This window comes from Neopsephotus bourkii, unplaced genomic scaffold, assembly GCF_033783945.1.
Source record: "Neopsephotus bourkii isolate Nb327-2 ecotype Australia unplaced genomic scaffold, CSIRO-AGI_Nbou_v1 NB_1574, whole genome shotgun sequence".
NCBI classification, from domain to species: Eukaryota; Metazoa; Chordata; class Aves; order Psittaciformes; family Psittacidae; genus Neopsephotus; species Neopsephotus bourkii.
The window spans coordinates 5,152,578-5,166,311 of NW_026902050.1; the positions used below are offsets into that span (position 1 = coordinate 5,152,578).

The window sequence follows — 13,734 nt, forward strand, 5'->3', positions numbered from 1 at the left end:
CCTCGACACCCGTGCCCTGCAGCCCCGCTGCTGGCGAGCCTTTTTTAATTATTATTTAATATTTTTTTTTAAGGCATTCCATCCCCTTACTTCCTGTGAAGTCATGCAGCTCAGGGAGGTGGGGATTTCCCCCGAAATCCTTGAATTACAACTCTTTGATGAGACATCTGGGTGGGTGAAGGATATGATAAATGAGAGACAAGTGGGACAGCTGCTGTGCAGGACGCTTTTACAAAGGCTGAACATTGTAGCCTCGGTGCCCTGAGTAACTGACAGGTAACATCCTTAATTATAGTCATTTGTGCAGAAACTCAGCTTAAGGGAAAAAAAAAAAACCCAAACCAACCTACCTCATTTTTGTGGTTTGGGAGGTTATTTCTACAGCGTTATCTGATAAACTCCTGCTGCCTGAGCTGCTGGAAACTCTTTGCCTCCGGGTATGTGCTCAGACAAGTGAGGTGTCACCTAAGGAATTTTGCCTGTTCACCTCCATCCTTCTGTTCCCTCCTGCAAGCACAAAGGCACTAGAAGGCGTTCATGGCTGCCTCTTGCCCTGACTTGTCCTGCTGAGAGCTAGGGTTCACAACTTGTGCCGTGCAGCCCAAGCACTCAGCAGCATGTAGAGCTGGTCTGATCTGTGACGGGCACCCGGGTTTAGGCATTGAGGAGCCCAGCACCTTGAGAACGTCTCCCATAGGTTGAGCTGTACTGCCAGTCCTCTGACACTCAGAAGCAGCTGGAGTTTTCCACTCTGTAGACAAGTTTTTCAGTGTCTGTTTGCCCTGGAAAGACCTTCCTCAGCGCACCATTCAACCAGGGGTCCTGGAGGCATCTGAACAAGAAAGCTTTTGGTTTACTTTCTCAGCCTTGTATTGCTGGGATTCCCCTTCACCTGGCTCACAGAGAGAAGATACTCCAGCTCTGCTCTTTCCACGCCACCTGGGGCAAAGGGAAAGGGCTGTTGCCAGCAGCCCAGACCCTGCTGGGAAACAGCATTTTGCCCCCTGGCCAGCCCAAAGAGGAGGTTTTTGATGCCTTTATGGTACCCCATCTCCTCTCACATGACTGGACTATGTCTGCAGCAGCTAGACATATGCCCCATGAGCTGCTGGAACTCAGTACCTTCAAGGCTAACTGAAACCATATTGAAGAGAAAATCTCTGGGTTTTTTTTTCCTCCTACCCTTGACATTTTCCTGCAGTTCAGTATCTTGCTATTTATAACAAAATCTTGCCTTGCCTTGCTGGAATCCCAGGTGTTTGTAAACATGAACATCATGAAGTGAAACCATCCAGGAAGCAACTACAAAGAAGATGGACTAGCTTGCTCCAACTCCTAGCAGAATATATTAGAAAAGGGGAATTTTCAGTATTATAGGCCTCGGCTGGTGTGGTCTAAAATGATCTCGTCACCAGGGATGTGATGCGAAAGCAGCTGTTGCTTTGGATAGAAGTGTTTCTTGGGCTGGTTTATGTTAATAGGAATCCAGTGTAGCTGTTCTGTTAAGGAAAATAAAATCCTGAGGTCTTCTATGAAAGTAGAGGAATAGAGAGTGCTTTCTGCTGTTAGTACCTTTATTTAATTGCTTTATATTGTGCCTCAAGAGAAGGCAGGGCAGAAGCCACCTCAGTGCGATAGGAGTGGACCTACCATGACTTGGTCTGGCTTCAGCTTTGCTGCCCAGCTCGTGCTGCACTCCTTGCTATCGGGTCAGATATGGTGCTGGGAGAGGAACCCTGCCTGCTCCGTCCCTGCCTCCTGTCCTTGGCTGGCAGCATCCAAAGCTGATTTCAGGAATTTCTGGTGATCAACAGGCCTGCAGTGACCTATGCTAAGTTCTTGCTAAGGAATGTTGGTAGGGCTGGAGTCACAGGAAAAGAAAATTCATACTTCTAGGGAAGCACTAACAGGGTTTTAGGAAGTTTTCTAGGCAAGGAAGATCTGAACTAAAATTGCAAGGAGGGGTCAGAAGTCCTGCAGGTGAAATAAATAAAACATTAAAGCTGAAGAGGGACGTTGAATTGTATCTGCATGTGCCCCACGTTGCTGGGAAGGTTGGAGAGAGTGAATATTAATTACATGGTAATGATTGTTGTTTAGCTTCCGGATGCAATTACAGAACACAAATGAAATGTGAGGACCAAAGTTGGTTCCTCAGGTTGCAAACAGGGTAATGGTGGCTAAGAAGCTCCGACCAGAAGCATTCAGAAAGAGGATGGCAACTTCTGCCTGGTGTTAGCAGCACCATTAAATGATGCTGGTGAGAGAAGTGCAGGACCAACCCAGCTGGATGGTGCCGAGCTGCTGGTCTGTCCATCCTGGCTATGCCATGTCTGTGGGCAGGTTGTTCTCAAGATGTGGGCCTGCTGTAAATGCTACCCTAATGCCACATCAGTCTGGTGGCTCTGGGAAGGTTCATGTGAGCCAGGTACCCATGGGAAGGTGATGGCTGGAAATGGAGGATGTTTCCTTCTTTCTCCCCATGTGAGGGTGAAGTGACTGTTTCTGGAGCTGCAGTTGGGCAAGCAAGCTCCCTGCAAGTCTGCTCTGACACGCACAAGCCCAATGGGTTGCATTAGATGGCTCTTGAGTCTGCTGGGCATCTACCTAAGAAAAGAAATGACATCTTTCCTGAAAACAGTCAGTGCTTAGAAGGCTCATTAGGAAGATGCTTGGACCAATCTCATCACCCAGCTGCATGAAGTCAGCCTCTCCATTTTCCCTTTGCTCAACTCCTGGCTTTATCCAAAGCGGTAACAAATGTGCCATGAGATGATTTATGGTGCTTAGGAGCTGTTGAGGTGCTCAGAAAGCCACAGCGCTCTGCTTGCTGTTTCACTAATGGCTTTAATAAAATCCAAATCAACTTTAATGGTTTTAATATTCTTTCCATTGCATCTCCGAGGATGGTAATTACAATCAATAGGATGTATTTTCTGAAAATAATATCTGCAAATTCCATAGTCAATTAAAAAAACACTTGCAGGAGAGGAAATGGCACAGCCAGCCAACTTACCCTCTCAAAGAGACTTGGGTGCTTCTGATAGTTTGTAGATGTATGACACTACTGAATGAATTTTGCTGTCCACAAAGCAGGCTTATTGCAGGCAATGGCAGTAAAAGCTCATCCCTGCAGCCTCCAGAACTTCCGCAGAAACCTGCTGTATGAATAAGTGTGTGCTGGTGTCTATATTTTTCCTTTTCATCACTAAAATATTTCCATATGCATTGTCAAGATGCATAGGTACCCATTATCTGGTACCTTTGGCAGTGCAAACAACAGATCAAGCATCCTCACTGTCTGGCCAGACACACACCGTAGCCTCAGGCCTGTGGGCTCATGTATTTACAGTGTGTTAGGAAGTTAAATTTGTTTCCTTTTGGCTTATTTGGTCCTCAAGACTGTCTTGAGTTAGTGGAGGTAGGCATAGTTCTCCTGCTTTACTGAGAGCTGTGTTTGCTCAGTGTCCAACTGCCCATGGAGGTCTGTGGACTGCTTTGCAGGGGGACCCCAAAAGGCAATGAAGAAGACCCAGAGACAGTGGTGGCAGTCCTAAATTCACTATGTGTATGTTGGAAGAGCTCCAGGTCTGCATTTGAAAACAGTTGGGAACTTCTGCAAAAGGCTTTAAAGGCTAACACAGTAGATGCCAAAAGCTAGTAGGATGGGAGTTATCATGGACCAGGTAAATATCTGCCTGTGGCTTTATTGGTTTCTCCTCTCATGGCCACTGAAGATTTGAAATGAATCTGAAGTATGTATTACAGTACAGGATGAAATCTTTAAAAAATTTCTTAATTGGCCATGGGCAAGGGTCTGTTTTTGATGGAGTGGAAGGTTAGCTCTGAAGAGAGAGCTGGGTTGGAGCACCCGTTGTGGAAGAAGAGATGAGTAGACCAAGTTGGTAAGAGGGAATAGAGAAATGGAGTGAGTAGTGATGTTTCTGCACCCAGTGGGCGCTTGTTAAAGCCCTACGGGAGTACCAGTATAGCAGGGGTGCCCAGACCAGGCTGTGATCAAGCACAGAGCCTTGATGTTGTGTGTTGCAAAGCTTTGTTCTGCCTCAGTCAGTGCATTGTCCCTGGCGTTTAGGAAGCAAATACTTGCTTAAAGATTGGAGGTGAGTTTGTTCTTGCTTAAAGTAAGTAATAATTGTTTGATTGAGTTTGCTTTAAGGGTTAGGTTCTTCATCGCTAGATGATGTTCAGGGTTGTCTTGTCCGCAAGAGTTGAATGCAGTAACAGCTAGGGGTTTAATGCCTGGAAGCAATTTTCCCCAGACAAGAACTGTCAGTGTGTTAACTTCTGACACGCTGATTTTCAAAATCAGACTTCTGGCTTGCAGGAAATTGCATTTCTGTCATTGCTACACCACAGAGGCCTGGCAAGACCTTCTCTTTCCACCTGATGGCTGTTTTACCTATTCAGTTTGACCATTTAACTCTTCATCAGGCCACAGAAGAAAGTCAAAGTTGTGATGAGAGAGGTTCGTCAGGGCAGTTCATTTGTTTTAAGGCTTAGCTGACATGAAAAACAAACTTTTTTGCTTTGGAATATATGTCATTTCAGTCAAACCAGGGGGTTGTGTTTGCTTTGTAACAGCATCCCTGGGTGCTGTGGGACCTGCAGAGCGTATTGCAGGGGAAGACGCATTGGTGCCATGTTCTACTGAGGGTGAATCAAAGCAGCACTGTACTTTGTCCGCTTTCCACCCAGCTCAAAGGTTAGATGAGGTTGGCAAGATATTAATAATTCTGCCAAAGTGTGCGATGTCATTATGCTAAGAAGACATCTATAGGTACTCTGAAGTGCTTGTTGCTTGAAGAGCTTTTATAATGACATAGATGGGAAAGATGTATGTTTTCTAATTCTGAAACTGGGTCAGGCAACATGCCCATGATTAATAATCTTGAGCAAAAACTTTATCTCCTTTTCCTGCTGCAGAGCCTTTCATTAAAGAAAGTACTAAATACATGGGGTGACAGCATACCAATTCTTTTTTGATGAATGATTCTCCTTTATCCAAGTATTACTATTATGTGAATTTCTTTGTGTGATGGACCCCAGCAAGCTGGCAGTGCTTCCCAGTCGATTGGTAAGTGTATGTTTCATATGGGCTATGGAAATCACCAGAAAAGCTGGGAAAGTTGGACTGCTGTAATGCTAATTGCATTGGGGGGAACAGTAAATCTCTCTTTCATGTATTTGTATGCAATACTGAAGAGTGCTCTTTACGCTGCTGGCTGTATAAGGCCAATGAGTATATTTTAAAAGAATATTTTTGCTATTTGGTGTCATAAATAGCAAATGCTAAGGATTTCGAAAGAGAGGAGTGGTAGGCAAGTCAAATTTTTTGTTGTCTCAGAGCATCATTATGTTGATGTAATCTTGAAAATGAGGCATTCTGCAGTCAGGAGCTCTGTTCCCTTCCCCTGCTGCACCTTCACTAATACTTTCAAATTCCCACTTAAACCTGAGTTGAAATCTCAGTAGGCAGCAAGAACACTTATTTTTATATATGTTTTTATATATATATAATTATGTACTTATAATAATTATGTACTTATGCCTCCATTTCTTGCGTATTGGTATGATAAATGTAAGGTAGTAGGGGTTTTAATTCTCAGAATTGACCTGTGCTGTGTAAAACCTGTTATTTTTGCTACAGACAGCAGTGACTGTGGTTGCACTCTGCTTGGCAGTCAGATGGGGTGTCTGTAACACCTGGCACTATGGAAATAATGTTTCAAGTGGAGAGAGAGATTATAGGCAGAGGGAATTTTAAAACCATATGAAAAGTGTTTATTCAGTGCAACTCACACCACATTGGAGATCTACCAAGGAGCATTCGAAAGCCAAGATAGCTCCATCCCATTAGTGACTGTCAGCTGCTGCTGACAAAGCCTTTCAGGAACAAGTATTAAACTCACCATGCCCTCAAACTCTTGCGGGCACTTAGAAAAGGTAATAAAATAAATGTAGCAAGCAGAAAGCGATAGGGTTGAAGTCTAACCAGGGGGAGATTGCTGGAGGAGCTGGAATGGCAAGCGGTGATTTGGTAAGCATGGAGCAGCCCTTCCTGCATGGGGCAGGCAGGCAGGCAGGAAGACAAGTGGCTCTGGGTCTGTTGTGGAGAATGTCTGCCTTTTTCATGATCCTGCATCTGTAGGACAGTACTGTCCTCAACTCCAGAACTAATGGTCACAGTTGTTGCACAGCCCCCTCAGGCATGCCTGCTGAAAGCACTTATTTAAGTATTCTAAATAATATTCCAAATTCCCCCAAAACCTTACCAAGTGTGTTTATGTTAACAGCAGAATTGGCTTAGCAGTGATACAGACAGCAAGAATTGTTGTGATTTATTTCCTTATTTCTTTCTGCCTGGATCTGAGGCGGTTCTGCATAAACTGGCTGCTGGTAGGAAAATCAAGTGCAATACTTGGTTATTTTTTAAAGTTTGTGTAGAAACTGGAAAGAAATGCTGCATTCAGTGTTTCATTTCTCCTAACAACAACAAAAAAACCCAGTAAAAGTAATGTCAGTGGACTAAAGCTGGGTCCCCATCTCTTGCAGAGGCAGATGGGCTTGGAGCACCTTAGCCAAGCAATGCTCCTGCAATAACCTGGTATTGTGGACGGCACCTAGAGAGATTTTTGAGGCAAAGCCAATCCGTACTGCTTCATGGCGTGCTTTAAATAACTCCTCAGGGTGCTCATGTAGCATCGACAATGAGTTGCTTCAGAGTAGAGATGCTACCTAAAGCTTGCGTGCACTGGAGCCCAGTCCCCTGCACCCTGAGCGCTTCTGACACAGCGGCATCTCCTGCTGTAGTGAAAATGCACATTCTCCAGTATCACTTTTGTTACTGGGGAAAGGAGCACCTAGCTTTTTGGTGCCTGTAGTACAGGAGGCACTTGGAGCCAGTGTGCACTGCCCATGTGTGGGCAGGGTGCATGGTTAACGCAGGACTGTGGTACGCTCTCGCACCACATTCGCTGTGCTGGCACCCAGGCGGGCAGCTCAGTATTTATCTGTGCACAAACATGTGGAACCCAAAGCAAGTGGAAGTGTTCAAGGCTGGTTGGGCGAGGCTTTGAGCAACCTGATCTGGTGGATGATGTCTTTGCCCATGGGAGGGGGTTTGTAACTAGATGGTCTTTAAGGTCCCTTCCAACCCAAATCATTCTGTGTTTCTGCGATACTCAAGTTTTCCTCTCTTCAGAAAGAAGAGGATAAACAGAAAGCCTACCTGAGTTTCTCTGCACTGTGTGGTCTGTTTTGTAAATGCTTACACGTGAAATCAACCATTTAGCAGTATCTTGGCTAAGTTGCCTTTGATTAGGCAAAATAAGCTTTATGAACTCCAAACCAGTTTGTGTTTGGACACCCTATGACTTCCCCTACTGAAATAAAAACATTTGCTTTCTTGTGTCAGGCGACTTCTGTTTGGTAACTATCTTAACAAATAAGCTTATACACTTAGCTGTGCAAGTTGCTGTATTTATAGATGGCCAGGATTTGGTGGTGCAGCCCAAAGGGGGTTTACAGGGAGCACCATTTTGGTTTTGGTGGGGAAAATAGACTTTATGATGCTTTTTTGAGGAAAAAGCCTATTGTGAGGGTGTAAAAAAATTCCCTCGTTAAACAGTTAGGCATAGTCACCACTGGCAGGAAAGCTGGTTTCCCAGTTTTCTCCCAATGTCTCAGGATAGGTATTTATTTTCTAAAACAAATAGCTGTTTGAAATGATCACATCACCTGATCAGTTTAGTGTTTTCCAAGGCTAGCCACTGCGGACTGTGAGTTACTGTGGCTGGGGCTGCTCCCCCAGAAAGGTATCCTTAGCCGAGCATCACAGGTGCAGTGCAGAGTGACACTGCTGAGGAATGGGTGCAGCTTCTCCCACAGGGTTTGGTCTGTTTTGGCTGTTAAATCTGCAGATAATTCCACTTTTTTTTTGTGTGAGAAGTTTCCTTAGCTATAACTAAAATGATTTGAAAATATTTCTTCCAGCTTGCACGCTAACCTAGATCTGAAATCTGTCCTGCTTCTGTAAGCAAAGCACTGATGGCTTCTGTGGAAAATGAGTTTCATTCTTGCAGTTACCTGCAGTTGTTGCTTTAGACATGGGGTGCTACATAATCACTCTTCCCCTCAAGGGTTTTCAGCTTTTTTAAGTGCTTCTATCATTTTGGGGTGCTTTGTCTTTCCCTGTCGTGCCTATGGAGTCATTTGCGTCACAGAAGTGGTAGATCTTATTTATATCACCAATCTGCGTTTCCTGCTTAGTGATCTATAGATCTCCTTTCAATGAGAAAATTGCACTAAGGCCATTTATTTTAGCTTGTCTGTGCTTTGTTAAAATGAAATCCAAGTGTTTGGCTGGGCTGGAGGAAATAGCTGCAATTCAGAGGGGTTGCGGAGGAAAGGGAAGTGCCGGGCTGAGATTTAATCCTCTCCCAGCTGGTAGATGGCAACACTAAAAAAAGAGAACTATATTAAAGTGCTTAATTCTTTATGCATACAAAAGCTGCAAGTGTGTATGGCCTGTAGGGAATTGAAATGCTTTTAGTGAGTTATTAAAAATATAATCTAAACTTTTTATTTAATGTAATCCTATATTGAATTTATTAAAGAGGGACTTGGGGAAATACCAGAATTCTGTACCTGAGTCATGTGTGGCCATCCTCTTCTGTGTCTCCTTTGCCTGATAGGAGTTTGATGATAAACTGCTTGTAGTAGTTTAAAAATAATAAGAAGAATAATCTGTGAGTCATTTTTCCTTACTGAATTCTCTATTCTGTGCATTTGCATTAATGCATAGTATCAAGTGGCTTAGCATATATCCTGGCACAATCCAGCTGTCCTGTCGTGTCTTTTTCTGCTTTCTCATCTATTGTTTCTCGGGTTGAAAATTGTAAAGCCGGATTCTAGCTGTGTCTTGCAAGGATGAAAGAGGCATTTTCCTAGGAGGAAGACTCCCAGCTTGTTGCTTTTGTGGGCTGACCTGGAAGCTGTTGGGAGCAGCAGGAAACATCCTGCAGCCTTGAAAAAACAACTCTGGAATCTTCCTGTTATCTGCTTCTGGGAGGGGCAAAGCAGGTGAAAATCGGGGCATGCACCTGCAAACCAGACCTCTGTACAGCTTGTCCCCCTTTTCTTATGGAAATCTTTAAAAATACATCCTCAGATGAGCAAAATGGCTGATATTTTTCTATCTTAATAATATTTAAATTGCACCCAAAAGGTGCTCAGTTTATCCAGTCCTCCTCTCTGCACAAAGGCTGGATGAATTCTATACTAATTTCCCAAGAATTGTCAGCCCAGGCTGTCCATAAGACATGGATGAGAGCTTCCCACATTTTCCTGTCTGTCTCTATAGGCCATACTTCCATATAAACATGTATATTTTGCTTGATGCAAAGATGTGAGATGAGTTTTTGTGGTGCTGGTCTAGGGCCTTTCCCCATCCCAGCCCTCTACTCAACTTGGTCCAACGCGAAGGAGAAAGCTGTGTTACCCTTAACGAGATGCACTGCCATTTCAGAATGAATCTGAACTGCCATCCTCTCTGGCACTTTGCTTGCAGTCCCTCCTGCCTTGTTATCTATACCCTTTTGTACGCATGAAATTATTTGAACATAGCATTAGCTGAAGGTTAATATAATTGAAATTGCTGATACTAATAATAGAGGAGAGTTTCTGCAGTGTCCAAAATCTCTTCCGAGGGCTTCAGCAGCCAGGCACAGCTAGGTTTTTAGGAAGCCACGAAGCTTGCAGCCGTTGTTGTCTGTAGACTGTAATACACTGCTTAACGCATGCCTGTTAATTACTCTTATTTTCATGTTTTGTACTGGACCAAACAAACCTGAAGTCAAGGCTGAAGTAGTTTGTGGTCTGGATGAAACCCTGCAGATGTCTCTGCTTTGATCCCAAGGGACAGCATTTCATCCCAGAGATGAAGCGCCAGCTAGCTTGATGTAGTAACTGTAGCCTTATGAAGGTTTTTTGCTTGTTAATGTGTTGGAGGAAAACTAGTAAACATGTAACATAGCACATGTCTGGTGGAGAATTAACATCTTCTGGTAACATAAACTTTCCGCAGTAAAGGCCACCAGAAGTATCTCAGTGCCTTTTGACATGCTGCTGCTGTTTCCAGTGTGATGATGAGTATTCCTTGGAGTAAAGCCCACTGCGGCAAAGCAAAGCACTCCTCTGCTCCCCAAACCAGCGCCTGAACAGCTGAGCTAATTTATTTTGTAACTTAGGCAGTAATTACTTTGCTGTAGCAGCTAGTGTTCTCATCTCCATCTCTTTTGCCTCCCACAGCTCAGGTATTTGATATCCCCCATAACTTTCTCTCTTGTCCCCTGAAAACCAAGCTGTGCCAGGGGATTCAGGTCAGACCAAAGCTCTGCTCCCTAGATGTGTTGATGCAAGCTCCAGGACAGACCATGCACACCAGATGACTTCTTACAGCCCACAGAAATGTGGCCCCAAGCAAGGACAAACAAAATGCCAAATAAATGCATTTACTATAAAGAGCTGAGCTTTGCTTTGCTCTATTCTGGGCTGGTGCATCAGTGGCTCTGAGCAAACAGTGACCCATCAGGTGCCAAAGCCACCTTCTCTGGAGCAGCCATCCACCATGAAGAGCAAGGACAGATCACACAGTTTTCTCTGATCTCCAGCAGTAGCTCTTTGGGCCAAAAGACGTTTTATCTGTGCTTAGTAGAGAACTGATAGAGAGGAGAACCACAGCCAGACCAGGGGAAGGTGCAGGGGCACAGAGAGGCTGTGCAGGTGTGTGAGCTGCTTTCTGTAGAAATGCTCCTCGGTGTGCAGGTGCCAGTGAAAGGGTGACTATGATTCTTTGCTTTAAAAACACAGGCTTCTGCCTGGCTGTTGCTCTGCTTTCATGTTAAAATGTCATTTATTATCCTTCTGCTCCAGGCTTGCAGCTCCCAGTGGAGGTGATGGAGAGACAAGCTGTGCAGCAGAAATAAAACACCTTCTCTGAGCATTTTGTTTCTGTGGGCAGCTTTCCCCCACTCCTTTTGCACTGATAGTCTGGTAAACTCCAGAAATATAAACTGCAGTTTCTCTGTAGAGGGAGTCTAAGGCACAGAAACAGCTTCTCTTTTAATGGCATATTGAGAGGTTGTCCCTATACCTGACTGCTGTGAAGTTCCTAAAGCTTTGCAAAAACATCACTGTGCTTGTTTGCAAAAGGTAGGGCTTAGACCTAGAGCCTCAGCCTATCCTGGTGATGCAAAGGTGTAATGGTGGGCTTAATGTCCCTGACATTAAATGCAGAAGTCCAGGATACCATTAAACACAGAGGCTGTGGTAGGGCACGAGACAGGGTTAGTACTCCTATTCCCCTGGCCAGCTGCAAGGGCTGAAATTGGGCCAGGGCAGTGGTTTTATTTGCAGCACTGCTCTCTTTTCTTCTTTATATTTCACTTTTCATTTGTCTTTACAAGTGTTGAAGTACCAAAGCCTTATTTCACTGTTTAGTTATTGGTTTTCCATTTAAACTTGAAAACTATAAGTGTGTGAAGCCTAAAGGCATTGTGTGCGCATTAGTTCAGCTGGAAAAGGGGCTTGGAGAGATGAATGCTGTTTTGGATGAATGTGATGCTTAGAGGAGCTCAGAAGACAGCCCCTATCATGAGAACAAATGGTAATTCTCTGTGTTTTGGCCTCGGGAACAAGGAGCCACTGTGTGCAAATGCAGCCCCACTGTGCAGGGATGACGTCCTGCTCCCCGCTCACGCTCCCAGGTATTTTGAGCACGCCCAGGGAGTTTCATATCTGAGGTGCTGGAAAGCTGCAGGCAGCTGCTTTGCTGGGTGTCCAGGTGGTCAAGCCATGAAAAGGCATGAATTTGGGTGGGGTGGCCCTGAGGCATACCTTCAGCACCCGCCAGCTTCCAAGCAGGTCCTGGGCACAGGGCTGTTCCACATCTGCTGGGCTGAGGGACTGGACCGTGTTGCTTGTGTTCCCTTGGCAAGGTGATGGCCCTGCTTGTTTTGGTGCTGGCTGGGTGGAGCGTGGCAGAGCTGAAGTGATGCTCTAATTACAATTAGCACCAAGGAGAAGATGGGAGAATGGGGCTTGTGTGGCCAAGTGCTACTGAAGCAGCCTGGGAGGAAGTTCCCTGTGGAGTGGGGCGAAGCTGTGTTTGATTATTGATCCCTCCATCTTGTGGCTTCATCCCAAGGTAAAACACTGCAAGTTGCATGTTACCTTTTCTGTTCATCCAAATTAATCTCCAGGAGCAAGCACTGCCTTGGTGGGCACTGCTGACATCAGTGACTCAAACATCACTCAACTCAAAGGCTCAATTAGACACAAAGATGGTGTAATTAAAAAAAAAACAAAAAACACAAACCCTAAAAAACCTCCACTATAATAAACCCCTCACATGCTTGTCTGTCAATACTGGTCCAATTCCAGCAGACATCCTAAAATGAATCAACCATGATCTCTTTATTCTCTTTAAAGAGTCACAGAAAACAATACACCGTATTATTAGTAGAAGCTGGAGGCTGCCAGAGCAAGTCTGCTTGGAGGAAAAGAGTGCCTGAGGCAGAACAGGAGAGGGGAAAAATCTGATTTCAGAGACAAGAGTGGTTCTCTTGCTCTTATATGGTGCTGCTCTGCCACCAGGCAGCAGCCCTGTGTGGCTCCCTCGCTCCATGACTAATAAGGCTCAGCTGGGATCCACCCTTGCTTATCCTGTTATTTTTAACTTTTTCCAGCCTCATGTTTAGTGTGCCTGCCCTACCAAGGGGATAACTTCACTTCGTACTTCAAATACTGGTTTTGCAACCTAACAGTCTCCTATGGAGGGCTGTGGTGTCAGGAACAGGCAGGGATGGCTTTTTTATTGCAGATGCTATTGTTGTGGACCTTGTAACCGATATCTATTGCAAAATGTGCTGTGTCCATTAGGTATAATCAGCTTCTTGACCTACAGGCTGCTGCGGCCCAAGAGGATTATTTTTCTTTTCTTTCTCAAGTGACAGTGGGATTGGGAGTCAAACTCAGAAAATCATCTTTACATCCCTTTTCCAAAAAGCTGACAAAGTAAAAGAAACCTAAAGGGGGAGCCAGGCTTTATTCACATGGACCTGGGTTTGCTCCCACACAGTGATTGCATCCTTCCAGTAATCCCTGATCTTAACAGTGTAGGGGGTTGGACCTCTCTGAAGGCTAATTGATTTGGGGGGAGTTGTGTGCATAGCTGCACCCCAAAAGAGAGAAATAATGGCTTTCTGACAGGCTGTGTCATTAAGCTTGGAGTTATGGACATCACACTTCAGAGATGTGTGAAAAATCCCCTTCCGCCTATATTTATCCCAGCCATGACTCAGAGGGAGGTTTGTCTCTGTAAACTCACGCTTTTATTGAGGAAGCACTTTTATTGAGGACACTACTGGTACCTGTTTCTGTTAGTATACTCATATTGTGGTATTTGTCTGTTTGAAAAAGAAACTTTTAATTTCAGAGTAAGCTAGTAGTATGGTTTGTTTACTTCTTCAGCCTGCAGGTCCCTGTTCCGTGCTTTTACCATTCAGTTTGCAATTAAAATGAGTTTCAAAACAAAACCAGCCCATAAATAAGCCCCACTAGCCATTTCTTCCCAGAAAGTATGAGGGGAATGGAAGCAAACAGATGGGCTCAAGGTGACTAGTAGCAGGATAATCCCATCCCCGTCCACAGATG

General features: G+C 44.6%; 1 protein-coding gene across 1 annotated transcript in view; it reads left to right on the plus strand.

Moving 5' to 3' along the window:
- SCHIP1 (schwannomin interacting protein 1) overlaps window positions 1-13,734 on the plus strand; it is a 182,104-nt gene that overhangs the window by 142,297 nt on the left and 26,073 nt on the right. The gene's annotated exons all lie outside the window — the stretch shown is intronic.